Source organism: Anabrus simplex, chromosome 11 (genome assembly GCF_040414725.1).
Source record: "Anabrus simplex isolate iqAnaSimp1 chromosome 11, ASM4041472v1, whole genome shotgun sequence".
In the NCBI taxonomy this organism is placed as follows: Eukaryota; Metazoa; Arthropoda; class Insecta; order Orthoptera; family Tettigoniidae; genus Anabrus; species Anabrus simplex.
In genome coordinates this window covers 68,358,131-68,385,906 of record NC_090275.1, presented here as the reverse complement: position 1 = coordinate 68,385,906, position 27,776 = coordinate 68,358,131, and the positions used below count along the sequence as shown (strand labels likewise).

The 27,776-nt window shown below is 39.8% G+C and overlaps 1 non-coding gene and 1 pseudogene across 1 annotated transcript; both read right to left on the bottom strand.

The window, feature by feature from the left end:
- Positions 1-17,693: 17,693 nt before the first annotated feature.
- On the bottom strand, positions 17,694-17,812 carry LOC136883620 (5S ribosomal RNA). The gene has a single exon (XR_010861286.2). It is a non-coding gene; the product is annotated as a 5S ribosomal RNA (ribosomal RNA).
- A 12-nt stretch (positions 17,813-17,824) lies between these two features.
- LOC136883587 (5S ribosomal RNA) lies at positions 17,825-17,942 on the bottom strand (annotated as a pseudogene).
- Positions 17,943-27,776: the final 9,834 nt, after the last annotated feature.

Below are 27,776 nucleotides of genomic sequence, written 5' to 3'. Positions count from 1 at the left end.
ACTACGAGCAGTAATGTGAGTCAATGTTTGGTTTCACTTAAGCAGCACTACGAGCGCTAATGTGAGTCAATGCTTAGTTTCGCCTAAGCACCACTACGAGCGCTAATGTGAGTCATTGCTTTATTTCACCTAAGCACCTCTACGAGTAATAATGAGAGTCAATGCTTTGTTTCACCTAAGCACCTCTACGAGTGCTAATGTCAGTCAATGCTTTGTTTCACCTAAGCACCTCTACGAGTGCTAATGTGAGTCAATGCTTTGTTTCACCTAAGCACCTGTACGAGTGCTAATGTGAGTCAATGCTTTGTTTCACCTAAGCACCTCTACGAGTGCTAATGTGAGTCAATGCTTTGTTTCACCGAAGCACCTCTACGAGTGCTAATGTCAGTCAATGCTTTGTTTCACTTAAGCAGCACTACGAGCGCTAATGTGAGTCAATGCTTTGTTTCGCCTAATCACCACTACAAGCGCTAATGTGAGTCCATGCTTTCTTTCACCTAAGCACCAAGATGAGCGCTAATGTGAGTCAATGCTCGTTTCACTTAAGCACCACTACGAGCGTAATGTGAGTCAATGTTTGATTCACCGAAGCACTACTACGGGTGCTAATGTGAGTCATTGCTTTGTTTCACCTAAGCACCAAGATGAGCGCCATTGTGAGTCAATGCTCGTTTCACCTAAGCACCACTACGAGCAGTAATGTGAGTCAATGCTTTGTTTCAGCTAAGCACCACTACGAGCGCTAATGTGAGTCATTGCTTTGTCTCACCTAAGCAGCACTACGAGCGCTAATGTGAGTCAATGCTTTGTTTCGCCTAAGCGCCATTACGAGTGCTAACGTGATTCAATGCAGAGTTTCACTTAAGCCCTTACATCCACATTCGGTGTGGACATTTTTCTAAGAATCCAAAACTGCCTGAGCGTACTGAACTTAGGAGCACATTGCAGAAAGAATTATGAAAGTAAGTTAATTTGCCTAGGATTTGAATCAAAAAGAAGATGAGTAAAGAAACAAGCGATTTTAGGCTGTTTTTTCGGAAGTGCATTTAGGCCGGAAATGATTTTCGAATTTTTTTATTTTAATTATTATTTAATTATTTATTATTATTTTAATTATTTTATTATTCATTTTAATTATTTTTAATAATTTTTTATTTTTAATAATTTTTAATAATAATTTTTAATAATTTTTATTAATTTTAATTATTTATTATTTAATTATTTTTATTTTTTTAATTTTGATAGACCCAAAATATGAAACCTTTCTGGGTCCTTTAACCTCTCAATTTTCGGCACATTTGAGGAAATTGCTTAATTTTACTCCTACTCTGTCTGCTAAGAATTTGATTTCAACATAAAAAATGTATTTAGTGTATTTCAAATGCCATTCTGTAATATACGCGATTAAGAGTAAGAGAGGGCCACGAGCCCTAACTTCGACATTGCTTAAGTAAATAAATAAATAAATAAATAAATAAATAGCGATTTATTTTCCAGAGGTATAAAAGTAACAAATTCCATGCCAACGATCGGTACCAATAGAAGTCGATGACGTCGTCAGTAATTGGTCTATCGAAGAACGGCAATTCCTAGTTGTAATTAAACAAAATTTATTAATGAGCATAATCTCAATCTAGAGATTCACGGAACGCAAGTTTGTTTTTTTTGGGGGGGGAGCAACATTCATTCTTCGTCCAATAAACCTTTAAGGGTTAGACTAAAGTAAATTCGTGTCCGTGTACCGCGGTGGTGTAGCTCTTTTCAAGCACACTCTGAATGGCGTACCAGCCTTCCTGTGGTATCACCGGGAATCGGACTCAGGACACAGATGACGGCAGCCTAACCGTGTTAAACGTTACGCTACGGAGGAGGGCAACGGTTAGACTGAGAGGGAGAGGCACTCGACTGACTCTGACTGGCATATGAACGGGAACACGAGACTTTCATCTTACAACCATTAAACTCAACTCTCGTGCCGGCTTTTAATAGGGTAATAAAAAGTACATGATACGTTCGGTCACTGGGTCATGTTAAACTCGCTGCTTATAAGCGAATAAAAACGAAGCTGTGTGTAATAAATCTCAGTTGAGTAGGAAGAGAAACAAAAAATAAATAAAAAATAAAAATGGTAAATAAATCAGAAGTGGTGCAAATTGGAATCGTAAAAGTGACGAAAGAGAGAGAGGGGAGGGATAAATGAAAATAAAAATATTAAATGAACAAAGAGAAGAAAAAGAGTGGGTTATACGATGACGTGGGAGAGTAGAGGTTGAGGACTGGGAGGGGGGACGCGTGAAGCTTATAGAAGCCGCATGAAATATGACGCAGATAAAGAATGATAGATGTGTAAGGAAGAAAGTAAGTGTGAAAGCAGATAACGAGGAGGTGAACAAGATGCACAGGTGTTGTGTATATGTGAGTAAGAAGGAGAGAAGATACTGCTTTAAGTAATGTCTTGATCCGTCTCATCTTTTACAACACAGCTTGCGAGGGCGGAGACTTATAACCGTAACACGACGGCTAGAGTAGCTAAAAGAAGGGCAGAGACTTCATGTACTTAATAGGCAACATTTCAAACCCTTCTCCCTCGGTGTATGTAGGACATCCGAAGTGCAGTTTTAGCACCCTAGTTTATAACTAAGGAATACCATACACGAAGAATATTAAGGCAGATTTCTTCATGACCTTAACCATCATCATCAGCCAAACATATTTTTGGTAGTTTAAATTTTGTAGTGTTTATGTTTATATAATATATTGACTACCTTAGGTTATAACAGTTTCATTGTGACTTGCCCTTAAGCGGAGAATATATCCAGTAACGTATACACCAATTTCTAACCTTGTCCATAATGTTTCTGAATTTCTAGAAGACCAAATCTGATGAGGGGACGAAATATGGCGCGCCAACCTTAACATCTCAATTTATCTATTAGAAAACACAGGCCTTTACATGTTTATTAATGCCAGTATCTTCCTGCATAAAATGTGTTCCAGAAACGCAGCATTTTAATAAATCGTAAATTCAAGTGATGAGATATTCTGAGTCTTGGGACGATCTCTAACTTGTGGAACATCAAAGAGGTGATGCAATTCAACAGTCCTATGTTTATGATAACACCATCACAAAAAAATATTCTATATTATCGGAATATTAAACTCTCTACCTGGAGTGTCTGATTTGGGAAGGTGGGGGTGGGGGGAGGGTCGGATGGTAAGGCTCTAACAGTGTTCCAGTTATTAATTCCCCGAATAAGAAAACGAACATTTATCACAGTGGGTTTTCCTCAAGATATCTGTACCCTCTAGCGTTCAGACAAATTAACAGCATTGAGGTCATGAAACAGATTAATTAGTTAATAATAATAATAATAATAATAATAATAATAATAATAATAATAATAATAATAATAATAATAATAATAATAACAATAATCAAATGAAGCACTACCAGACAGTCATCCACACTGAAGCCTTATGTGCTTCAGAGTGGTTTATATTCAACAGGAAGGGCGTCATGAACAAGCTCGAAACCCAGGAGAGAAAAACATTAAGGAAGATATTTCTGCTATTTGATTTACGTCGCACCGACACAGATAGGTCTTATGGCGACGATGAGGTTGGAAAGTGCTAGGACTGGGTAGGAAGCGGCCTTGTCCTTAATTAAGGTACAGCCGCAGCATTTGCCTGGTGAAAAACCATCTTGAGGGCTGCCGACGGTGGGGTTCGAATCCACTATTTCCCGGATGTAAGCTCACAGCTGCGCGATCCTAACCGCACGGCCAACTCCACCGGTCTTTATAACTCTAATGATTCTCCAGGAAATTACACTTCGGATGTTAAAGCACCCATTCCAGAGCATCTGCCGGCCGAATGCTCTACGGCTGGGTGGATTAGGGTGAACCAATTCTACTGAAATTTAGTAACGTGCATGCGGCCAAGTACACATATAGGGACAATTTTAGTTTACAGTATTAAATTATTTCGACGAAGAATGACAAGGTACACGTAATCATCAACAATCGGCGGGTATACACTTTTAGTAAGTAAATAAATAACAATGAAGGTAATTGCCCTCGCTGTGTCAAGTTTAATACTTGGCTATTCTTTATCTGGTTAGCGTACCTCTCGGCATCCTCTATTAGTAGCGGGGACGGGGTCCCCTCAGATCTGCTCTTCACAATAAATCTCGCCTGCACACAGCACCGCCGTTGCCATGGAAACACGAGCTTGGCCGTATAAACTTGGCTGGCATTAAAACACATATTAGAACGTGTTGTAACATCTTCTCAGAGAATTCATGTTTATTACCTGACACCCTATGGGAGCAACAAAAACAGAACGTAGAGCTATAGACACAGAGATACTCTATAACTGGAAAGTGAAAATGAATTTGGCTAGGGACAGCTGAGGAAGTGCCCTGCTGGGTTTTCGTGACAAGTCTGACCTTTGTTGAAATGGAAGACGCATTAGAGAGTTAGTTCAAAACAAATTTAAGCTAAAATGAAATAAATAAAATGGCTGTTACGTTCTTTCATTCATCCCAGAGAATAACAGATTAAGTCAAAAGTTAAAGTTCGCAGGGGAAACATTTATTTTTGTTTTTGAATAATACAAAATCACCGATTCACCAAATGTTATCAAACCATTCTCCGTTAATGAAACAGCTCTTTAAAGAATATTTGTGTTTGGATTTTGTTTCATTCAAAAAGTGATGAAGGATCTGTTTTGGGCCATGAATGAAACTGACTTCAATCACTCAATCAATCAGTCACCACTGATCTGCCTTGAGGGCAGTTCCCCAGGTGGCAGATTCCATATCTGTTGTTTTCCAAGCCTTAAATGACTGCAAACAAATTGGAAATTGATTGAAAATCTCCCTTGGTAAGTTAGTCCAATCCCTAACTCCCCTTCCTATAAACGAATATTTGCCCCAATTTGTCCTCTTGTAATTTTTCCTACCTTTAAAGACACCACTCAAACTTATTCGTCTACTAATGTCATTCCACGCCAACTCTCCACTGACAGCTCGGAACTTACCGCTTAGTCGAGCAGCTCTCTCCTTTCTCCCAAGTCTTCCCAGCCCAAACTTTGCAACATTTTGGTGACGCTATTCCTTTGTCGGAAATCACCCAGAAGAAGTCGAGCTGTTTTTCTTTCGATATTTCCAGTTCTCGAATCAAGTAATCCTGGTGAGAGACTTATATTCCACCTCCTTTACGTCTTTACTACACCCCCTATACTCCCTCATAACCATGTGCAGAGATCTGTACCCTTTATTTACAATCCAATGTATGTGATTACCCCATTGAAGGTATTTCCTTATATTAACACCTAGGTACTTACAGTGATCCCCAAAAGAAACTTTCACCCCCCATCAACAGAGTAATTAAAACTGAGAGAACTTTTCCTATTTGTGAAACTCACAACCTGACTTTTAACCCCGTTTATCATCATACCATTGCCTGCTGTCCATCTCACAACATTATCCACGTCATTTTGCAGTTGCTCACAATCTTGTGTCTTATTTATTACTCTATATATAATATCATCCTAAAAAAGCTTTATCTCTGACTACACTTCGTTACTCATATCATTTATATATATAAGAAAACATCAATGTCCAATAATACTGCCCTGAGGAATTCCCTTCGTAATTATTACAGGGTCAAATAAATCTTCTCCCACTCTAATTCTCTGAGATCTATTTTCTATAAATGTAGCCACCCATTCAGTTACTCTTTTCTCAAGTCCTATTGCACTATTGTCATGTATCGACCAGGCGTTATTTTTTATGTGGACCATTAAATCCTCCTCCTCCAAAAAATTCCGAGCTGTACGACCGGTTGTGAGCGCATGCTTTCGATATATTTCGTCATCATTGGACGTATGACTGAGATTAATTTATTTGTGTTAGTAAACACCAAATGTGTCACCAAAACAGGAGTCAGACAAGGAGATGGATTATTTCTCTTACTATTAATTTAATTTAATATAGTTCTGGGATAAGTAATTAGGACCGGGCTAGTTGGCCGTGCGGTTAGGAACGCGCAGCTGTGTGCTCGCATCCGGGAGATAGTGGGTTCGAACCCCACTGTCGGCAGCCCTGAATATGGTTTTCCGTGGTTTCCCATTTTCACGCCAGGCAAATGCTAGGGCTGCACCTTAATTAAGGCCACGGCAGCTTCCTTACCATTCCTAGGCCTTTCCTGTCGCATCGTCGCCATAAGACCTATCTGTGTCGGTGCGACGTAAAGCAACTAGCAAAAAATAAAAAAGTAATTAGGATATGGCAAAATGAAACTAAAGGTTGCTATTGGTAGATGTCTTCGAAACAAATTCACCTTAATTGCCTAGCATTAGTTAATGGCGTTGATATCCTATCCAACAACGGACAGAAAGCAATCCAATGTGTAGAAAATCTCCGTGAAATAGCAGCTAAAATAGGACTCAAAATTCCTTATGAAAGGACAAGTATATGGAATGGAATAGATCAGGTTTCAACAGTCAAGAACAGGACAAATTTAAGAATCTAGGTGAAATTACTGAACCAGCAATGGTAAATAAACGGCAAGCTAACAAAGAAATAACTGCAAAACTTCAAATAGCATACAAAGTAACTTGGAACAGACACAATAAAAGAAATATATAAAAAACGACAAAATTACGGCATTATAACACAGTAGTTTTTTCTTTTTTCTTTTTTTTTTTTTTTTTGCTATTTGCTTTACGTTGCACCGACACAGATAGATCTTATGGCGACGATGGTACAGGAAATGCCTAGGAGTGCGAAGGAAGCAGCCGTGGCCTTAATTAAGGTACAGCCCCAGCATTTGCCTGGTGTGAAAATGGGAAACCACGGAAAACCATCTTCAGGGCTGCCGACAGTGGGGTTCCAACCCACTATCTCCCGGATGCAAGCTCACAGCTGCGCGACCTTAATGCACGGCCAACTCGCCCGGTAGTAGTTAAAACAGTAGCTATTTATGCATCTGAAACTATTATAATTCGTGGCACATCTCGAATAAAGATGATCGAAAAAAAGAAGAAAGAGAAATCCTCAGAAATATCTTAGGACAAAAATGCGAAAATGTAATTTGGATGGAAAAAGAAATCACATGAAATCTAGGTAGTTACAGAAAAAAATCACTGATACCATCAGGAAACGGCGATTATAGTTGTATGGTCATTTATATAGAATTGACAATAAGAGGTTCACAAAGAGAAGTTTAAACTTATTAATGAACGTAAGTTTTCGTGGCTCATTGTATTAACATAAAGAAATAAAGAAATGAACTGGATTAAAGCCACTATATATATATATATATATATATAAATAATAAAGTCAAGCTTTCGGCCAAATTGCATTGGCCTTCAAAAGGGCATGTAAAGTTTTGCCTCCGACAGTGAGCAAAGAAACCTTCACATGCCCTGATGAAGGCCAATGCAATTTGGCCGAAAGCTTGGCTTTATTATTAATATATATATATATATATATATATATATATATATATATATATATAGTGGCTTTAATCCAGTTCATTTCTTTATTTCTTTATGTTAACTTTAAACTTAGCCTTATCAACGAAAAATCACAATAATTGGGTAAAAGAAATCACGAGGCACGTAGAACTCAAAGAAAGGAAGGTCCTGAGAAGAATACTGGGATCCGTAAGATAAGACGGAGGCACCTACAGAAAAAGGCGCCTGCTCTTCTGTGAGCACCTAACCCACATGAACCGCTGCAGACTTACCAACAGGATCTTCGCTGCGGCAGGTAGAGGGAAGGCATCCAGGAACAAGTGGATCTCTTTGGTCAAGTCGGATCTGGAAAAACTGGGGATCCAGCACCGCCCACAGTTTGGCAAGCCATCCAGCGGGGAATTTTTCCAATGTCACTTACGAGTAGGAAGAACACAAGAACTACCAGATCTGTGTGAGTGACGGAAAGAAAGATGCTTAATAGGCAGAAAATGAAGGAATAATGGATGAGGATGAAATAGAAGACCCAAATGACGAGAAGATACGAACCCCATGGTCCTCAGTAGGCCCAAACGACAAAGAAGAAGAAGGCTAAAAGAAATCTGTGAATACCTAACTGTAATTGGCATTAATGAAGAAACCACTCAAGATAGAATAAAATTCATAATCTTCATTCGCAAACACAAATTTTCAGCAAGGTTTAACCGAATAAATATAAAATGGACTAAACAACGTAAACAGGAACACAGCGAAAGAATGAAGAGATATTGGGAAGAGAAGAAGTAAAAACAAAACATTGTTAATAAGTTCATACGCCCTCCTTAGTTAGGAATAACGAATCAAAAGATGTGTAATACCAGGGATCTTTAACATACCTACATTGCGCGACAGAGAATAGAATGGACCATTCGAAAGTGCGACTTATTCTATAGGGTTTGAACACACGGCGTTGGGATGTGGAGGCTGACAATCTACCACTGATCGACAGGGGAATATTATTAACATCCTATTCTACCCAGTGGAAGGTCGTCATCGCCCTTTGTGAACGTACTGCGGTAAATCAGTTATCAGATTAGCACTAGAACCGCCAGAGCGGTCATTTTGACCGCTGTATTAATTATAACAATAAAATGTATTATAACACATGTCTGCTCAGCTTTCATTGAGATAATAATCAGCTCATAATTATCAAATAATGTTCATAGTTCTTTAGGGCTAAGCGGTTCTCCAGTAGTGAGTTGACCGTGTGCCATTTTGTTTAAAATTCAACTCTAATTATTATCATCGTGATTAATATTCTGTTCCTGCTTGGTTGTATGAATTTGTGCATTGTAATCGGCGAAGGCCTGTAAGTTCAAATAAATAAATAAAATAATTACCCTATTAACAAGGGTAATGTTCAAAATCACAACAATGGTCCTTGGATATATTACGAACTGTTCAAACATTGCCTCCTCTGCTTGTCCGGTACTGTTGTCATTCGAAATCTTGTCACAGTACAGTAAGCATCTGTCGTACACCGCCAGCTTTCTCCGAAGAAGTGATGCTGAGTCTATTGCATGACATACCAGGAAATACGTATGATGTAGAGACTGGTTCAGATTCAGAGGTTCTAAGAGAAAAACCTGTTGATGAACATTATACTGCTAGTCGAGTGATCGCTCAGAAAGCAGTGATTTAAATCATTCCTAAAACCGGATTTTTCACACGTGATAATATTATCCTTATTCGTTTGAGACCACGTTAAGCAACACTCCCAACAATCCCACATTACTGGAAGCCTTCTTAGCAGCCCAAAGTGCTTGTATTATTTCCCTTGGCAGCCTGTATGATTTCCTCTGTCCACCCCCTCATTCAGTTTCTGTTCGTCAGAAAAGCCTCTGAAACTGTCGATCACCGATCTATAATTTATTCGGTTTTGAACGTCTTCACGATTTAATTCAGACTGCTCAAGATTCTTTCTTACCTCACTGAATCATTTGTCGTAAACTTTAGTTCTACTGTCAAGTGTTTTAAAAATTTATTTTTGTCAGTCTCTTCTCATCCATTCTAAACGGATGTACATAAAATTTGGTATTTTTATTGACTTACAGTAATCAATCTTTCACTTTCCTGGTATAATTCTTCCCTTGTTCGAATCCCACTGTCATCAGCCCTGAAAATTGTTTTCCGTGGTTTCCCATTTTCACACCAGGCAAATTCTGGGGCTGTACCTTAATTAAGGTCACGGCCGCTTCCTTCCCACTCCTAGCCCTTCCATGTCCCATCGTCGCCATAAGACCTATCTGTGTCGGTGCGTCGTAAAGCAACTAGCAAAAAAAAAAAAAAGAAGAAATTCTTCCCTTCTTCATAACCTATATGGCCATCCATAATTTTTGGACTCCTATCTTGCGGAGAATCTTTCTCTCAATTTTCTCGGCTTATTATTATTATTATTATTATTATTATTATTATTATTATTATTATTATTATTATTATTATTATTATTACAATAATAATAAGAAGTTTGGTGAAATTCCCTTATTCATACCGAATTTTAATTCTAATTATGACTCGCATAGGCTGAGTGTTCGCGAAGTTTTAATTATTATATTACAGCCGTATAAACAGTAACCCGTAAAGCATGGTATCAGTGGGGACGCGACAACCAAGATAAAAGACTCCCAGGGCCAGGTAATACGTTATTAGGTACTGATGGCATCACAGAGTAGACTGTTGTAGAATTTGGGAAGACTATACTTGGTATATTTGTCCGCCTTAACATCTTGAAACAACATCGTAGATCTGCTACATATTGAAAGCGACATGTTTCTGACGACAGTGACACTAGTGTGTGACGTCTCTTTTTGATGAATCAATGTTTAAACACATAAATCAATGTACAGAAACAGTGGTAAAACGATAATGAGGAGTAAAGTAGCAAATATCTTAGATTCAGGAGGTTAAATTGAATATAGCTCTTGACCTCTATAAGGCCTTTTACATGGGAGATTATTGACAAAAATGATGGCTATTGGAATAGGCAAAAGATTGACTGGATGGGTGGCTAAATGTCTAGAAACAAGAACTCATAAAATTAGAGTAGATGAATCGTTATCTGATCCTGTAATGCTGAAGAGTGGGGGTCCCTCAAGGCACTGTTATTGGCCCTTTGATTTTTCTTATACTGTACATGTAAATACACTGACTGACAGAGCAAATGCAACACCAAGAAGGAGTGGTTAGAACTTTATGCCAATTGCAGGGTAGACTGACGTCACTGAGGTATGCTCATGATGTGAAATGCGCCGCTGTGCTGCGCACGTAGCGAACGATAAATGGGACACGGCGTTGGCGAATGGCCCACTTCGTACCGTGATTTCTCAGCCGACAGTCATTGTAGAACGTGTTGTCGTGTGCCACAGGACACGTGTATAGCTAAGAATGCCAGGCCGCCGTCAACGGAGGCATTTCCAGCAGACAGACGACTTTACGAGGGGTATGGTGATCGGGCTGAGAAGGGCAGGTTGGTCGCTTCGTCAAATCGCAGCCGATACCCATAGGGATATGTCCACGGTGCAGCGCCTGTGGCGAAGATGGTTGGCGCAGGGACATGTGGCACGTGCGAGGAGTCCAGACGCAGCCCGAGTGACGTCAGCACGCGAGGATCGGCGCATCCGCCGCCAAGTGGTGGCAGCCCCGCACGCCACGTCAACCGCCATTCTTCAGCATGTGCAAGACACCCTGGCTGTTCCAATATCGACCAGAACACTTTCCCGTCGATTGGTTGAAGGAGGCCTGCACTCCCGGCGTCCGCTCAGAAGACTACCATTGACTCCACAGCATAGACGTGCACGCCTGGCATGGTGCCGGGCTAGAGCGACTTGGATGAGGGAATGGCGGAACGTCGTGTTCTCCGATGAGTCACGCTTCTGTTCTGTCAGTGATAGTGACCGCAGACGAGTGTGGCGTCGGCGTGGAGAAAGGTCAAATCTGGCAGTAACTGTGGAGCGCCCTACCGCTAGACAACGCGGCATCATGGTTTGGGGCGCTATTGCGTATGATTCCACGTCACCTCTAGTGCGTATTCAAGGCACGTTAAATGCTCACAGCTACGTGCAGCATGTGCTGCGGCCGGTGGCACTCCCGTACCTTCAGGGGCTGCCCAATGCTCTGTTTCAGCAGGATAATGCCCGCCCACACACTGCTCGCATCTCCCAACAGGCTCTACGAGGTGTACAGATGCTTCCGTGGCCAGCGTACTCTCCGGATCTCTCACCAATCGAACACGTGTGGGATCTCATTGGACGCCGTTTGCAAACTCTGCCCCAGCCTCGTACGGACGACCAACTGTGGCAAATGGTTGACAGAGAATGGAGAACCATCCCTCAGGACACCATCCGCACTCTTATTGACTCTGTACCTCGACGTGTTTCTGCGTGCATCGCCGCTCGCGGTGGTCCTACATCCTACTGAGTCGATGCCGTGCGCATTGTGTAACCTGCATATCGGTTTGAAATAAACATCAATTATTCGTCCGTGCCGTCTCTGTTTTTTCCCCAACTTTCATCCCTTTCGAACCACTCCTTCTTAGTGTTGCATTTGCTCTGTCAGTCAGTGTAATATGAGTAAGGAACTAGAATCACAGATATGGCTACTTGCGGATGATCATATACGATATGACTTAATAAATAAGTTGCAGAATTGTGAGCGACTGCAAGAAGATCTCGATTAAGTTATGAGATTGACAGCAGACAATGGTATGGTGGTTAACGGCGCTAAATGTCATGTTGTAAGAGAAGAAGTCCTCTGAGCTTTTACTTTACTCTGTTGATGGGATGACAGTAACTCAAGGGGATCACGGTAAAAAGCTAGGTGTTAATACGAGGATAGATCTCCGTTGGGGTAATGACATAAATAGGTTTCTAAATAAGGGTTACAGTTCTCGTCATATGGTTATGAGTAGACTCCGGATTTTTAGGCAGTTCGAACTCGCCTATGATTAGTATCCACTATGTGAGGCACACCACGGAATAGTACGAGTCCCTGTGGTTAGTACACTTACGTGATGAACACCATAGGTTTGCGTTGCCTGTAAATGGCGCCGCAATGTGTAAAACACCATAGGTCTGTATTAAATATGCGAATTTCATTACCTGTGTGTAGTACCATACGAAGAATACCGCGAGTCTACGGTATTTTTGATTAGTACCGCACCATGACAAATACCATGGTTCTACTTTCCTAGCGATAAGTACAATTGTGAGGGCCGATTATTTGGATTTTGGACCCCTTTAGACTGCAGTTATCATCGATTCAGCATTATGCTATAGAAACAGTCCCTTGGTCGGTAATACTGTTGTTTTACGTACGTTTCTGTGAATGTAAAGCATTGCGGGTCGGATCCAATGATTGTTTTAAATTCATATCTATCCATTCATTCTTCGTCCTCGCGTTTTGAATTCTGGTCAGTGGAGGATTTTGGACCTTTAATTTGTCATTACATTTCGTACCATTATGATCCGATGACCTCGATGTTAGGCCCCTTTAAACAACAACCATCATCATCGTCATAAACCGTAGGAGTACGGCCCATCAAAACCCCTAGAGTTTATGTTACTCTTGCTACATAAAAGAAGAACGGGCTAGTCAACACTTGCTAATAACCAAATTACAGTAATTTGCCTAAAAATCCGAGGTCTGGTTAGAAGGGTATTTAGGGGTCACTGGTAAGATCCGAATTAGGGTATGGTTCTAGTGTAAGGAACCCTTACCACGATTACTTGAGACGAGAACTGGAATAGATCCAAAGGAAAGCAACGCAATTTGTACTGGGTAATTTCCGACGAAAGAGCAGTGTTGCGAAAATGTTGCAAACTTTGGGCTGGGAAGACTTCGAAGTAAGGAGACGAGCTGTTCGACTAAGTGGATGGTTTCATGATGTAAGAGGTGAGATGGCTTGGAATTACGTTAGTAGACAAAGTGGGGTTTTGAAGAAAAGGAAAGATAGAATGAAGATAGATTTAAAATTTAAAAGGACAAACTGAGGCAAATATTCGTTTATAGGAAGAGGAATTATGGAGTGGATTAATTTATCAAGCGAGATGTTCGATAAATTTCCAATTTCTTTGAAATATATAATTTTTTTTTTGCTAGTTGCTTTACGTCGCACCGACACAGATAGGTCTTATGGCGACGATGGGACAGGAAAGGGCTAGGAGTAGGAAGAAAGCGGCCGTGGCCTTAATTAAGGTACAGCCCCAGCATTCGCCTGGTGTGAAAATGGGAAACCACGGAAAACCATCTTCAGGGCTGCCGATAGTGGGGTTCGAACCTACTATCTCCCGAATACTGGATACTGGCCGCACTTACGCGACTGCAGATATCGAGCTCGGTTTGAAATAATTTAAGAAAGGACTAAGTGAAGACCTGTTACGGAATTTACCAACTGACCGACAGCAGATCAGTGGTGATTGATAAGCTATGCGTATCGAGAAGAAAAATATCATAATTTCAATAGCGGTCAAAGTGACCGCATCGACAGTTTCTAGGGATATAATATATTCCTGCGGTTTTAGTGTTAGACAACGTGTCAAACAGCGGTCAGTAACGGACAGTAATTCCCTTTTCTTTTCCAGATGTTTCTCGAATCTGAGCGCCGTGTAGCGCGCAAAACCGCAGCGCCATGTAAATAAAAGATGTCTCGTCACTATGGCAACCCCTTTGCGGGCTACTTCAGTCTTCCTTGCCACACTGTGACAGTCGATACAGCCAATGGGACGTGTTCATTGTCATCTCACCTACACTGCAACACATTTATAACCCTGATCTCTCCTCTCCAGCAGCGCCACGATTGATTTATCTGCCTCTAGCAATTTAACAGCACCAATTATGACTAAAGAGTCGTCCAGCCTCTCATTAAAACGCAGATCAATTTCTTTATGGTAGTACTTAAAAGCTTTCTCTTTCCATTAACCTAATACATTAAACATCGCATAATTTACTGTATAGTAATGGATTTTCGCAATTGAAGATCCTAATCACACATAAATATAAGGAAGAAGTTCCACTTTTTGACAAATGTTGATCTAGAAATTAATCAGCATTCTGAATACAAATATTTTATAACTAGAGCTGCAATATTTAAGTGAAATACGTGTTCCATTTCTTCACGTACCAGTACTTGACCATTGTTAATAATAATAATAATAATAATAATAATAATAATAATAATAATAATAATAATAATAATAATAATGATGTTATTCACGGGCGAGTTTCCCGTGCGGTTAGGGGCGCGCAGCTGCGAGCTTGCATCCGGAAGATAATGGGTTCAAGCCCCACTGTCGGCAGCCGTGAAGATGGTTTCCCGTGGTTTCCCATTTTCACACCAGGCAAATGCTGGGGCATTACCTTAATTAAGGCCACGGCCAATTTTTTCCCACCCTAGCCTTTTCTTATATCATCGTCGCCAAAAGGCCTATCTGTATCGGTGCGACGTAAAGAAAATCGTAAAAAAAAATGTAATTGGTTTTACGTACCTCTAACTACTCTTGCGGGTTTTGGAGACGCCGAGGTGCCGAAATTTTATCCCGCAGAACTTCGTTTACGCGCCAGTAAACCGACGCGTGGCTGACGTATTTGAGCACCTTCAAATACCGCCGGACTGAGCCAGGATCAAATCTGCCAGCTTGGAGCCAGAAGGCCAGCGCCTCAACCGTCTGAGCCACTCAGCGCGACTGAGCATTGTTTGACATTCGTCTTCTTATTCTTCTTCTTTTTCTTGTCACTATTATAGTAGCGAGTTAGTTGATGGTTCAGCCCGACAGAGGTCTCTTTCTTTGCACATTCTGATCAATGCTTCATTTCGTATCCTGTCCACACAGCTGGTATGAAGCATGCGGTGAAAGGGCTACATTTCAAATGCTTCAAGGCCCATTATGGTACAGGACTCGACTCAGTACATCACGATGGACGAAACTTTGCACCAAACTCTTTAACCCGCAGCTGCAGAGACAGCTCTCTGCTGCAGAACACTTGATGGAAACTTATAAAATAGAGCTCGTGTACGACAGTTATGCTATGAGGTTTGCATAGACATTAGGAGTACGGCCTATAGAACTTCTAGAATTTATGTTACTCTTGCTACAGTATGGAAGAGCGGGTTGTGGGACACTTCCTAGTAACCAAATCAGTTTGCATTCTAACCTATTAAAAACGAAACCAAACACCATGGCACTACAGCCTTTGAAGGGCCTTGGTCTACGAAGCGACCGCTGCTCAGCCCGAAAGCCTGCAGATTACAAGGTGTCATGTGGTCTGCATGACGAATCCTCTCGGCCGTAATTCTTGGCTCTCTAGACCGGGACCGCTATCTCACCGTCAGATAGCTCCTCAATTCTAATCACGTAGGCTGAGTGGACCTCGTACCAGCCCTCAGGTCCAGATAAAACTCCCTGACCTGGCCAGGAATTGAACCCGGGTCCTCCGGGTAAGAGGCAGGCACGCTACCCCTACACCACGGGACCGGCATTCTAACCTATTACCACCTAAAAATCCGAAGTCTACTTATAAATGTATCCTTGTCCTTGGCATTTTACTTATTGAGCATGGTCCCAGTACTCGTTGCCTAGCAACTTCTCGATCATCCGAAGCGGCATAGTGTTGACTCACAGTTCAGGATCTACGACACGCCCCTGCTAAAAATCATACATTTCATCTACTTGTGCTGACTCCATGGTTTATACATCCCTCCCCCATTTTCGATAGAATCTGATGCAGACACTCTGCACTATCGCATATAAGAATTCTAACTTTAACATATCTCACGTAGTTGACAGTCACTTAATACCGGTGTTCGATAGTGCATAGAAATGCATATTCTGAAGAGAAATGCATATTTTTGATTGTCAATGAAAAATTGTTATTTTATTCGTAACTGTCAAATTGGATTATTACTTTCTCCTGTGCGCCTCGTTAGTTTAACGGTTATCACTAGGGTTCGGATGTTAAGGGAACCGCGAAATGTGAAACGGTAAGAAAATGTAATGTCGATGTTTAGTTACATATCTCAGAAAGTGAAAGAGGTATTTCCTTGAATGTTCTTTTTTGTATTCAGAATACATTCATCACAACATGCATAGAATATGAAGCTTCTATGTTTAATATTTTGTATCAGAAAGATCATTATAATAATAATGCTCTTTAAAAATATTATTACCGAGCTCGATAACTGCAGTCGCTTAAGTGCGGTCAGTATCCAGTATTCGGGAGATAGTAGGTTCGAACCCCACTGTCGACAGCCCTGAAAATGGTTTTCCGTGGTTTCCCATTTTCACACCAGGTAAATGCTGGGGCTGTACCTTAATTAAGGCCATGGCCGCTTCCTTCCCACTCCTAGCCCTTTCCTGTCCCATCGTCGCCGTAAGACCTATCTGTGTCGGTGCGGCGTAAAACAACTCGCAAAAAAAATTAAAACTTCCCTTAAATGAGGTACCTTTTTCTGAGGAAATACTCAAACCAGACCCAAGAAACTTTGCATGCATAATATTTAAACCCTTTTTGAGCTGCTGAAGTAAAATTATTGTGATTTTTTTTTTTTTTAGGAGTTGAGAAATTATTATTTTTGTATCCTAGTTGAAACTGAAATTTTCTGTAAAAGTTTCAGTAGGCCTGCTCTTCAAGCTGGCCTCCTTGAACTAATCAAGATATATATATGATTACGTTTACTTCAACAAGCATATACTGTACATGTAGTGTTTAAGGGAGTACCAAGTTTCAAATTCATTTATGTGATAGTTTCTGAGAAGAAGGTACACAAAGTTTCAAAGAATATGAGTTACGGAAAATCCGAAAAGAATATTTGACTGGTAGCAGCCATCTACTGATATTCAGCCTGCAGAGTTACGTTTAAACCTAATCATATTGCCTCAAATACAACTTCAGTACAATAACTAATACACCAAATTATTCAGGAAGGATGGAGATTTTTAAAACTCAAAAACTAAAATTGCCTTTTTGGAGCCTATTACATTTCCCGCCTCCTTTAAGGAAAAGTCGTATTTCCTTCCTAAAAAACCAAACCCCATGGCACTACAGCACTTAAAGGGCCTTGGCCTACCAAGCGACCGCTGCTCAGCCCGAAGGCCTGCAGATTACGAGGTGTCGTGTGGTCAGCACGACGAATCCCCTCGGCCGTTATTCTTGGCTTTCTAGACCGGAAAAGGGAATTGAGCCAACGGCACGTGGTGTTCCCAAGCGGTCACCCATCCAAGTACTGACCACGCCCAATGTTGCTTAACTGTGGTGATCCGATGAGAACCGGTGTATTCAACATGGTATGGCCGTTGGCAAAAGGGAATTGAGCCAACAACACGTGGTGTTTCCAAGCGGTCACCCATCCAAGTACTGACCACGCCCAATGTTGCTTAACTGCGGTGATCGGACGAGAACCGGTGTATTCAACATGGTAGGTCGTATTTCCTTCTTGAGCTTATTTCACCAGGAATCTGAAGAACAATTGTGAATGATAGGTCAGTGACCCCATTTAAAGCAATTTTATGCGGCTTATAAATGCATGTTTCGGCCGTTTTCATTGTTTGCGTCAAATTTTGCTCATTTTAATTGTATAAGATCGTATTCGGGTATATTTTGAGCATTTTTGCTTAAATTGAGGCTTCGTCTTTAACAAGGTATATGTTATCTACCTCGAGTTTCGAACACAGGATTTCCAAATACTGTAGTATATAATTATATTATAATGTTGAAAACATTTCTTAGTGGACAAAGTAGGGGTTCCCATACCACGAAAAACGTAAAATTAAGTAATTTAATCAATTATGTTGAAAGTTGAAGGGCGAAAGGACCAGGAAAGATTTCATATTGTGAGTCTTGGATAGCTCTATCAAACTTTAACAAGAATTCGAAAACCACTTCTGGTCTAAATCAGTTCTGGAAAAAAGCCTAAAGTCGCTAGATTCTTTACTCGCTTCTTTTAAATTCGAATCCTAGCCAAGTTAACTTATTTACATACTTTTTTCTGTAATGTGTCCCTTTGTTCAATACCCTCAGGATTAATTATTTTTTGAAAACTGTTCACACAGAATGGAGTTATAAGGACTTACGTGGAACTCTGCATTGACTCGCATTAGCGCTCGTGGTAGTGCTAAAGTGAAACAATACACTGACTCACATTAGCGCTCGTAGTAGTGCTAAAGTGAAACAATACACTAACTCACATTAGCGCTCGTAGTAGTGCTTAAGTGAAACAATACACTGACTCGCATTAGCGCTCTTAGTAGTGCTTATGTGAAACAATATACTGACTCGCATTAGCGCTCGTGGTATTGCTAAAGTGAAACAATACACTGACTCACATTAGCGCTCGTAGTAGTGCTAAAGTGAAACAATACACTGACTCACATTAGCGCTCGTAGTAGTGATAAAGTGAAACAATACACTGACTCACATTAGCGTTCGTAGTGAGAGTAAAAGGTAAACTGCTAAACTAATTGACCGGATAACGATGATTAAGAAATGGGTTGTAATTGTGAGGAATAAATAAATAATATATTCTCATACTTTATTATATTTTATTTACCCAAGTTACGTAGCTCATATCCCTAGGATGTTTTCAACATTGAGGAGCTTGCCCAAAAGGCTATAACAGGGGATTTTCCTTTCTTTTCCCAGAACAGACAGGTAAAAGGTTAAGGAGACCTGATTCGGAGAAAGAGCTGCTTTACGGGCGTCACAATGAGGAGGGTGTAACTTCAGTGGATAAATTTAGCTTAGAAACAATTAGCAAACGAGGAAATTCCATGTTTTAACTCGCTCACTTCATTCTTAACGAGTCCAATCACAGTCCTCGTATTCCTCTTTCTCCACCAACGAATTTCAACGGATTGGTCACACTTCTGCGACAGTGAATCCTATCATACTTAAAGTGAAGTGCAATGAAGATGCAAAATCAAGAAATTATGTGAAGGAGTTCGGTAAAGAAATCATCAGTCCTGGCGGAACAATTCTCTTTTTGTAAAGCAACTGAAGTTAAGGAAGAAGCAGTAAAGCTATATACCGGGCGAGTTAGCCGTGCGGTTAGGGGTGCCCAGTTGTGAGCTTGCATCCGGAAGATAGTGAGTTCCAACCCCACTATCGGTAACCCTGAGGATGGTTTTCCGTGGTTTCACATTTTCACATCAGGCAAATGTACCTTAATAAAGGCCACGGCCGATTCCTTCGCATTCCTAGCCCTTTTCTATCCTATCGTCGCCATATGACCTATCTGTGTCGGTGTGACGTAAAACAAACTGTGAAAGAAGTAAAGCGATATAATGCGATTGCATTTTGAAAGTTTTAATGTACTGTAACTCTGTCCGTTTTCATGATTTAATCTGTCTGCTGTATTATCACGAATCACTTTTTGGTACTTCAAACATTTAATGCTAGTATTACTCTCGTATTTGCTACCTCTCTCTAAATTCCATGAATCATATTCGACTTTTTTAGGTCATATTTAGCTAGTTTTAGGACATATTTAGCTAGTTTTAGGACATATTTAGCTAGTTTTAGGACATATTTCCTTGCATATTTTGTACTTATTGAGGTAATAAACTACCGAACCCTACTTATTAGTATTACTTGGCGTTCCGGGAAGGTCTGCTTTGATTCCCGATACTGCCAGAGATTTAAGAATGGCAGGAGGGCTGATATGTGGTCGAAATGATACATGCAGCTCACCTCCATTGAGTGTGCGCCTGAAAAGGGCTGTACTACCTTGAGATGAGAACACGAGTTTACTTTTCTTCCCCTTTTGACATCGTCTAATTACTGTACTAGTATTGATTGATTGATTGATTGATTGATTGATTCATTCATTCATTCATTCATTCATTGATTGATTGATTGATTGATTGATTGATTGATTGATTGATTGATTGATTGATTGATTGATTTATTTATTTATTTATTTATTTATTTATTTATTTATTTATTTATTTATTTATTTATTTATTTATTTATTTATTTATTTATTTATTTATTTATTTATTTATTTATTTATTTATTTATTTATTTATTTATTTATTTATTTATTTATTTATTTATTTATTTATTTATTTATTTATTTATTTCCGCCTCTGTGGTGTAGTGGTTAGCGTGATTAGCTGCCACCCCTGGAGGTCCGGGTTCGATTCCCGGCTCTGCCACGAAAATTTGAAAAGTGGTACGAGGGCTGGAACGGGGTCCACTCAGCCTCGGGAGGTCAACTGAGTAGAGGTGAGTTCGATTCCCACCTCAGCCATCCTCGAAGTGGTTTTCCGTGGTTTCCCACTTCTCCTCCAGGCGAATGCCGGGATGGTACCTAACTTAAGGCCACGGCCGCTTCCCTCTTCCTTGCCTATCCCTTCCAATCTTCCCATCCCTCCACAAGTCCCCTGTTCAGCTGGTCATTCTCCCCAGTTGTATCCCCCGACCAAGAGTCTGAAGCTCCAGGACACTGCCCTTGAGGCGGTAGAGGTGGGATCCCTCGCTGAGTCCGAGGGAAAAGCCGAACCTGGAGGGTAAACAGATGATGATGATGATTTATTTATTTATTTATTTATTTATTTATTTATTTATTTATTTATTTATTTATTTATTTATTTATTTATTTATTTATTTATTTATTTATTTATTTATTTATTTATTTATTTATTTATTTTATTTATTTATTTCAAGATACAGCTACACTGAGCAAATTTCACTCTTGTACTGTCAACAGACTAAATAACAAATCTAAACTTTCTTGATAAAATATAACAAACATAACAAAGGATAACAAGATCAGGTACACAGCCTACTATGAACAACTGTCCAAATCGAAAATCATTAGAATGTTCAAGTTCATAGCCAAGTCGTCGTGAGTCAAGATGGCGGTATAACCACTTCACATCAACTTATCTTTAAGAGGCTATTTACACCCTATCGAATATACTTTTATTTGATGCTATATCAAACCCCTTGTTTCCTATTAATAGTGTTAAAGAGAGCTGGGAGGCGGATTAGGAAAGATCATTGAAGTATTGAGTGCTGTGTGTGGAGAATGTGGTTCTTTGGTTCTGGTGGAGCGAGAAGGAACACGGAGAGAGAAGAGTGAGACAAGATGTTGCGAGCGGTAATGCCCATTTTAGATCCCGTGGAGGAAACTCCGGTCAGCTTCCTGTCGCTTGATATGCAGCTGTGATACATTTATTGCCCTTAATACCTTCTGCGTAGACAGACTTCTGAGCTAGGGGTTTCCGTTCCTAACGATTACAGCAAATACGGACACTGCTCTGTCTAACTGGTTAATACTGGACGGATGAGGGGACGCTGTTAATGATCGTGAGGAAGAAGTGACAAAGAGCAGTGGGATCAGAAATGTCTGTGAAGCGGTAGAGGATGCCTAGTGATTTCATAGCCTTGGTTGTATATGTTAATTTTGTATCGAATATTACACCTAAGTCACACTGTTGCGTAACTACGGTGATGGGTTTATCGAGTAGATAATATGTCGGTAGAGGAGATTTACGTAGTGTTATGGTGAAGTGGCTACATTTTTGTGCATTGGGGATACGTTTCCAAGTCGGCCTACGGCGCTATTTCGAGAAGACGTTAAGTGAGGACTGTAGAAGAGCTGCATCTGCTGGATTGTTGATCTCCCTAAATATCTTGCAGTCGTCAGCAAAAGGAAGGGTAATTGCTATTTCGTTGACGTTAGTCAATCAGGTATAAAATTAAGAAAATATAAGCAGCGGTGTCTGTGTACCAGGGTACTAACAAGGGTTGTTGTAAAATAATATTATGGAGATAAATTGTCCCTCAAACTCACGGTATTGCTCAAAATTGCACTCGATAAGTTTGGTCAGTTAGCAAATAAATATCCTGGATACGAAATAATCGGCCAAATTGGCAAATAAAGAACTTAAATAGAACGAGGATTTCACTAGAGAACAACTGTGTTGGTTTCCAGTGCACTTGTGACACCATGTGATGTAAAAAAGCTTGTTCATTGTATAAGATACAACAGACGTAGGCGATTCATATAAGCAAATCTCAGGACATTTTTATTGTATACAAAGAAGCAGATTTGCGCAATACAAATAAAATGTCTATTGTTGAAGCTTTTTATTCTGTACAAAATAAATAAGTTTCTCTGTCTTACTTCTTTTTCTGAATGTACATTAAATCCATAATCTGAATAAGCTTGAGAATGTCTTGGAAAAATGATGCATATATACAAATCTAACCTAATATGTACATTCAGTTTCTCGTTGCCAGAACACAATGCAAATTAATAGCCCTATAATGGACTGCCTAAAGGCTCTATAAGTCTACAATCTTAATATAACTGATGTCAGTAAATAAAATGTATCAAGCGATAGAGCCGTGCAAAGCAGATAGGATGAGGCTAGGAGGCGTGATCCCCGTGCCCGACTTACGGTGTAGGTTTGTTTGTTTATTTATTTATTTATTTATTGTTATTTAATTATTTTTATTTATTTAATTTATTTATTTATTTATTTATTTATTTATTTATTTATTTATTTATTTATTTATTTATTTATTTATTTATTTATTTATTTATTTATTTATTTATTTATTTATTTATTTATTTATTTATTTATTTATTTATTTATTTATTTATTTATTTATTTATTTATTTATTTATTTATTTATTTATTTATTTATTTATTTATTTATTTATTTATTTATTTATTTATTTATTGTTCAACAGGCATTTCTGCCCACTTACAGAACATTCCCATTTCTTATTTCTAATTTTATAAATAATTTACAATAAAAATTAAAATATAAACCTAATATTATACTTATGAACTATGGGCAGTGGTAAGTGTGCGTTTCAACTTATTATTTTAATTCCTCCTAAAGTATACATTATTAATCTAAATTAATCTAAGGACTAAATTATTCATGGTACACAATAATGCTACTCGTTGGACAGTTGCTAACAGCCTGCCTGTCCATGCCTCGAGTCTCAAACAGTATACGAGCGTGCCATTTCTGGTGAGGATTTTAGCCCTCCGACCTGTAAGGGTTTTGGGTGCTATTTCATGACTTGTCTAACTAGGGCTGCATTGAGGGAGGGTGAGGAGACCTGTTGGAATGGAATGGGAACTGGTCAGAATGTGACCTGCGCCCTTTTTAGGGGCGACTAATTAAGAATGATCTTGGGTCGCTTATAGCGGAGGCCAAGGCTATCATAATTGCCCAACGTAGTGATGAGGGGATTGAGCTTGCGTATTAGTCCAAAATAGAATTCCGGAACGTCTTCTTTATTCTGATTCCAATTTCATCAATCTTTAGGGATTGATGGATGTCCCGATTCCGTTCAAACCATTGCACACCTGAGATGAGACGCACCGCATGGTTTTGGATGCGCTGCACCTTATCCAGGTGGGTTTTGGCTGCCATTCCCCAGACCGGGCTGGCATCCTCTATCATTGGACGAAGGGATGTCTTGTACAGCGCGAGCCTGTTTTCTAGATTAAGGCCTTAATCAGCTTTCATGAGGGGTATAATTTCAGATAAGTTTCTACTCGCTTGGGCCGAAATCGAATGAATGTTATCTTTGAAAGTGAGTCCTCTGTCTAGGATAACTCTTAGATATTTAGTTGCATTTCTCCACCGAGTCACTTCGCCAAAAATGACCAGTGGGAGACGGTTAGTCCTGGTACGTATTGAAAATAGAGTTACAGTGCTTTTGTTAACCTTCAATTTTGATTCTCCACTTTTGAAGCCACGGTTCGAGAGTGGAGAGGGCATCTTGGATGAAATTTAGTACTCTAGTTGGTTACCAAGAGACAGAGGAGATTGCCGTATCATCGGCAAACATGTAGACCTTCGCGTGCGTCGGCTTAAGTATGTCCTCCATGGACAAGTTAAACAGAATCGGGGAGAGAATCTACCCTGGGGTACACCCGAAATTTCCTATCTGAAAGGTAGCTTTTGAATAGCTGAATCATGTAAGGAGGGATACCTAAACTGTTGAGTTTCAATATAAGACCTGCCTGCCATACCTTGTCGAACGCACGCGATATGTCTAACAAGAAACAGACTCCCGTGTGTCTTCTATCATTGAAGTTTTTGGTGATTTCTTCAGTAAGCCTCATGAGTTGGTGGAGCGTTGAGTGCTTACTTCGGAAGCAGAACTGTTCTTCGTTAATTACATTGTGGTCTTCAATGATGGCGTCTAACTTGGTGAGTAGAAGTGATTCGGATAATTTAGAAAGAATGGATAGAAGAGAGATTGGTCTGTAATTTTGTGTGAATGAGAAATCTGAGAGGGGTTGACTGTTTTCCAGGAAGTGGGAAAATGGTCATATCGAAATATGGCGTCGAAGAACTTAGTGATGCATGTGAGTGATTTTTTTTGGTGGGGGGGTGGGGGGGGGTGGGGAGGTTATTCAGAAAGGATGCGGAATTTCTGAAGTTTGAGTATGATCGAAAACAGTTATGTAGGTGAGATGCTCCACAGAACATACTTCCGAATATTGAAATGCCAAATCTCACAAATAGTGTTTCCGATAAGCGTTTATGACTGTAAATACGACAATGTATATAAAAAACGGGAGATATTGCACCACAAGGATATTTTCGGCATCAACAAACAGAACAGGCACAAACCCATCAAATAGGAAATTATAGACACTTTAAAACAATGGTTTTGCCCGGCTGAAGGGCTCAGACGGTTGAGGCCAGTGGTGAGTCGTGACATTTTACTCTGGCAGCGCTGTGCCACCATCTCTTTCCCCTCCGGCACCAAGGCATCTCCGAAAACCGTAAATATAGTTAGTGGGCGAAAAGCAAGTAACATTATTATAATTATTTTTTATTATTTATTATTTTATTTTTTATTTTATTTTATTTTATTATTATTGGTTTAAAACTTCCCATAGCAGGAAATGCGTTTATATCTTAGAAGCCTACGTTTCTGAACAAATCAATTACAAAAGGCAAACAGGGAAAAAGTCCGGTCCCTAATACTTGATTCATTATCCCAGCTAAGGAGAGTGTCTGAGGTTATTTAGTAATGTTTCGTACTTTCGTCTCAGGATTTTTCTGAGAATGTTCTTCTCCTGTTTTTCGATGTTCTTTGCGACCTGCCGCCAGATATCAGGGTTTGGTATCCATTAAGAGCCTCTGACTTTATGTGCTAGTAAATCTATCGACACGAGGCTGGCGTATCTGAGCACCTCCAAATAACATGGGTCTGAGCCAGGATCGAACCTGCCACGTTGGGATCAGAAGGCCAGCGCCTCAACCGCCTGAGCCACTCAGCCCGGCGGACCTATTCTATTCAATTGAATAAAAATACCATAAGTAAAAGTTGTTCCACTTTACAAATATTATTTTGATAATCATGATACTGTACTTCCAGTTTTTCGTTACTATTGTGGATATAGTGAAGTCCTTTCTATTCTGACCTGATATGGCAAAACACGAGCCATATTAGATGTCAAATTAATCTGGCCACGACTCTGTGTACCATGTAAATAACAAGTGAATGCTCAAGGCAGGTACTAATGTACTGACGTGGAGCTGTTCTAATGTTGCTGATGTTAAAGACAAATCACGTCTTAATGAGTGTCAGCTCTTGTAATATTGATGTGGTTAATTAGCAGATTCATTAATAACAGTCGTATTGTACAGCCAATTAGCCAAGACAATGCTTAGTTAATCTGCGATGTAATATTCATGGGCCTCCCCGCTCTGTCAATAATACAGATACCGTAGCTTCTCCATATCTCAACGCCTGCAGCACTATGATAGTGCAACGATCAGGATAACAAATAATAATAATAATAATAATAATAATAATAATAATAATAATAATAATAATAATAATAATAATAATAATAATAATAATAATAAAATATTCTACCGCTTTTCCCACATCTGTGGGGTTGCGGTACGAACCGTGTCGCACACAGGATTTGGCACTTTTACGGCCGGATGCCCTTGCTGACGCCAACCCTAGGTGTCGGGATGTAATCACTAATGCGAATTGTGCGCAGTGTGGCGTGTTGTCTGAATATGAAGAGGGAACTGTTGGCACAAGTACAAACCCGGGACTCTCAACGCTGACAATTTAGCGAAGGATTAGGACAATAATAATAATAATGATAATATGGAACACAAAGTCGTTTAAAAGCCATTGAACTGGAAAATATTGTAATGTCACCTAATTAGTGTGACGCCTTTCTGAATCATGTTGCTTATGTATGTTGACCGTGTCTGCTGTCCCTCATATGACATACTTGCTGTTGATTTAAATCCTTGGAAGAGCCGGGAATCGAAATCAAGACCTTCGTGTAATAGGCAAACGTTCTACTCGTGGGGCATTCAATAGTAATAATAAGAAAAACTTCGAGTGTACAGGAAGACCAGAGAACTGATACGTCAGACACTCACAAACACAACACCTAAGGTGAAATTTTTGGGGGAAATTTCTGACCTTTTTGAAGTACGCACAGGTGTTTGTCAAGGAGATGAACACTCCCCTCTTCTGTTTAGCTTAAATTCATCAGTGAGTGGGAAAAGGATATCTCTTGCATAACCATCAGTACTGATGGGAACAAAGTCAAAGTGAAGTACTTGGCTTTCCCATATGACCTAGCTCTATAATCACCAAGAACAAGGAGAAAACTAGGTGTGCTATCGAGAACAAGGAGAAAACTAGGTGTGCTATCGAGAACAAGGAGAAAACTAGGTATGCTATCGAGAACAAGGAAAAACTAGGTATGCCACCGAGAACAAGGAGATAACTAGGTATGCTATCGAGAACAATAAGAAAACTAGGTATGCTATCGAAAACAAGGAGATAACTAGGTATGCTATCGAGAACAAGAAGAAAACTAGGTATGCAATCGAGAACAAGGAGAAAACTAGGTATGCTATCGAGACATTACACCGAATAGCATCATAGGCAGGCCTTCGGTCATCATTCGAGAAAACCGAGCATATGCAGAATTTTCAGTAAAAGTGCATGAAAGATAACATTGGAACGCCATATGGCACAATTTCACAGGTGTCACTTTTTTGTAAATACCTTTGGGATTAGACAGTTTGGCCAAAACAAAAATGACCTCAAAACTTCAGAAGGCGTTTAGACTGACATGGAACCACGATAATAAACGAATAATGTCACGCAATGCTAAATTGAAACATTACAAAACAGTTATTCTATATGCATCAGAAACCTTTAGAATGTCATTCTAAAATTGCAGGTATTGGAAAACTAGAACGTAAAATTCTTATAAAATATTTCGGCCCCA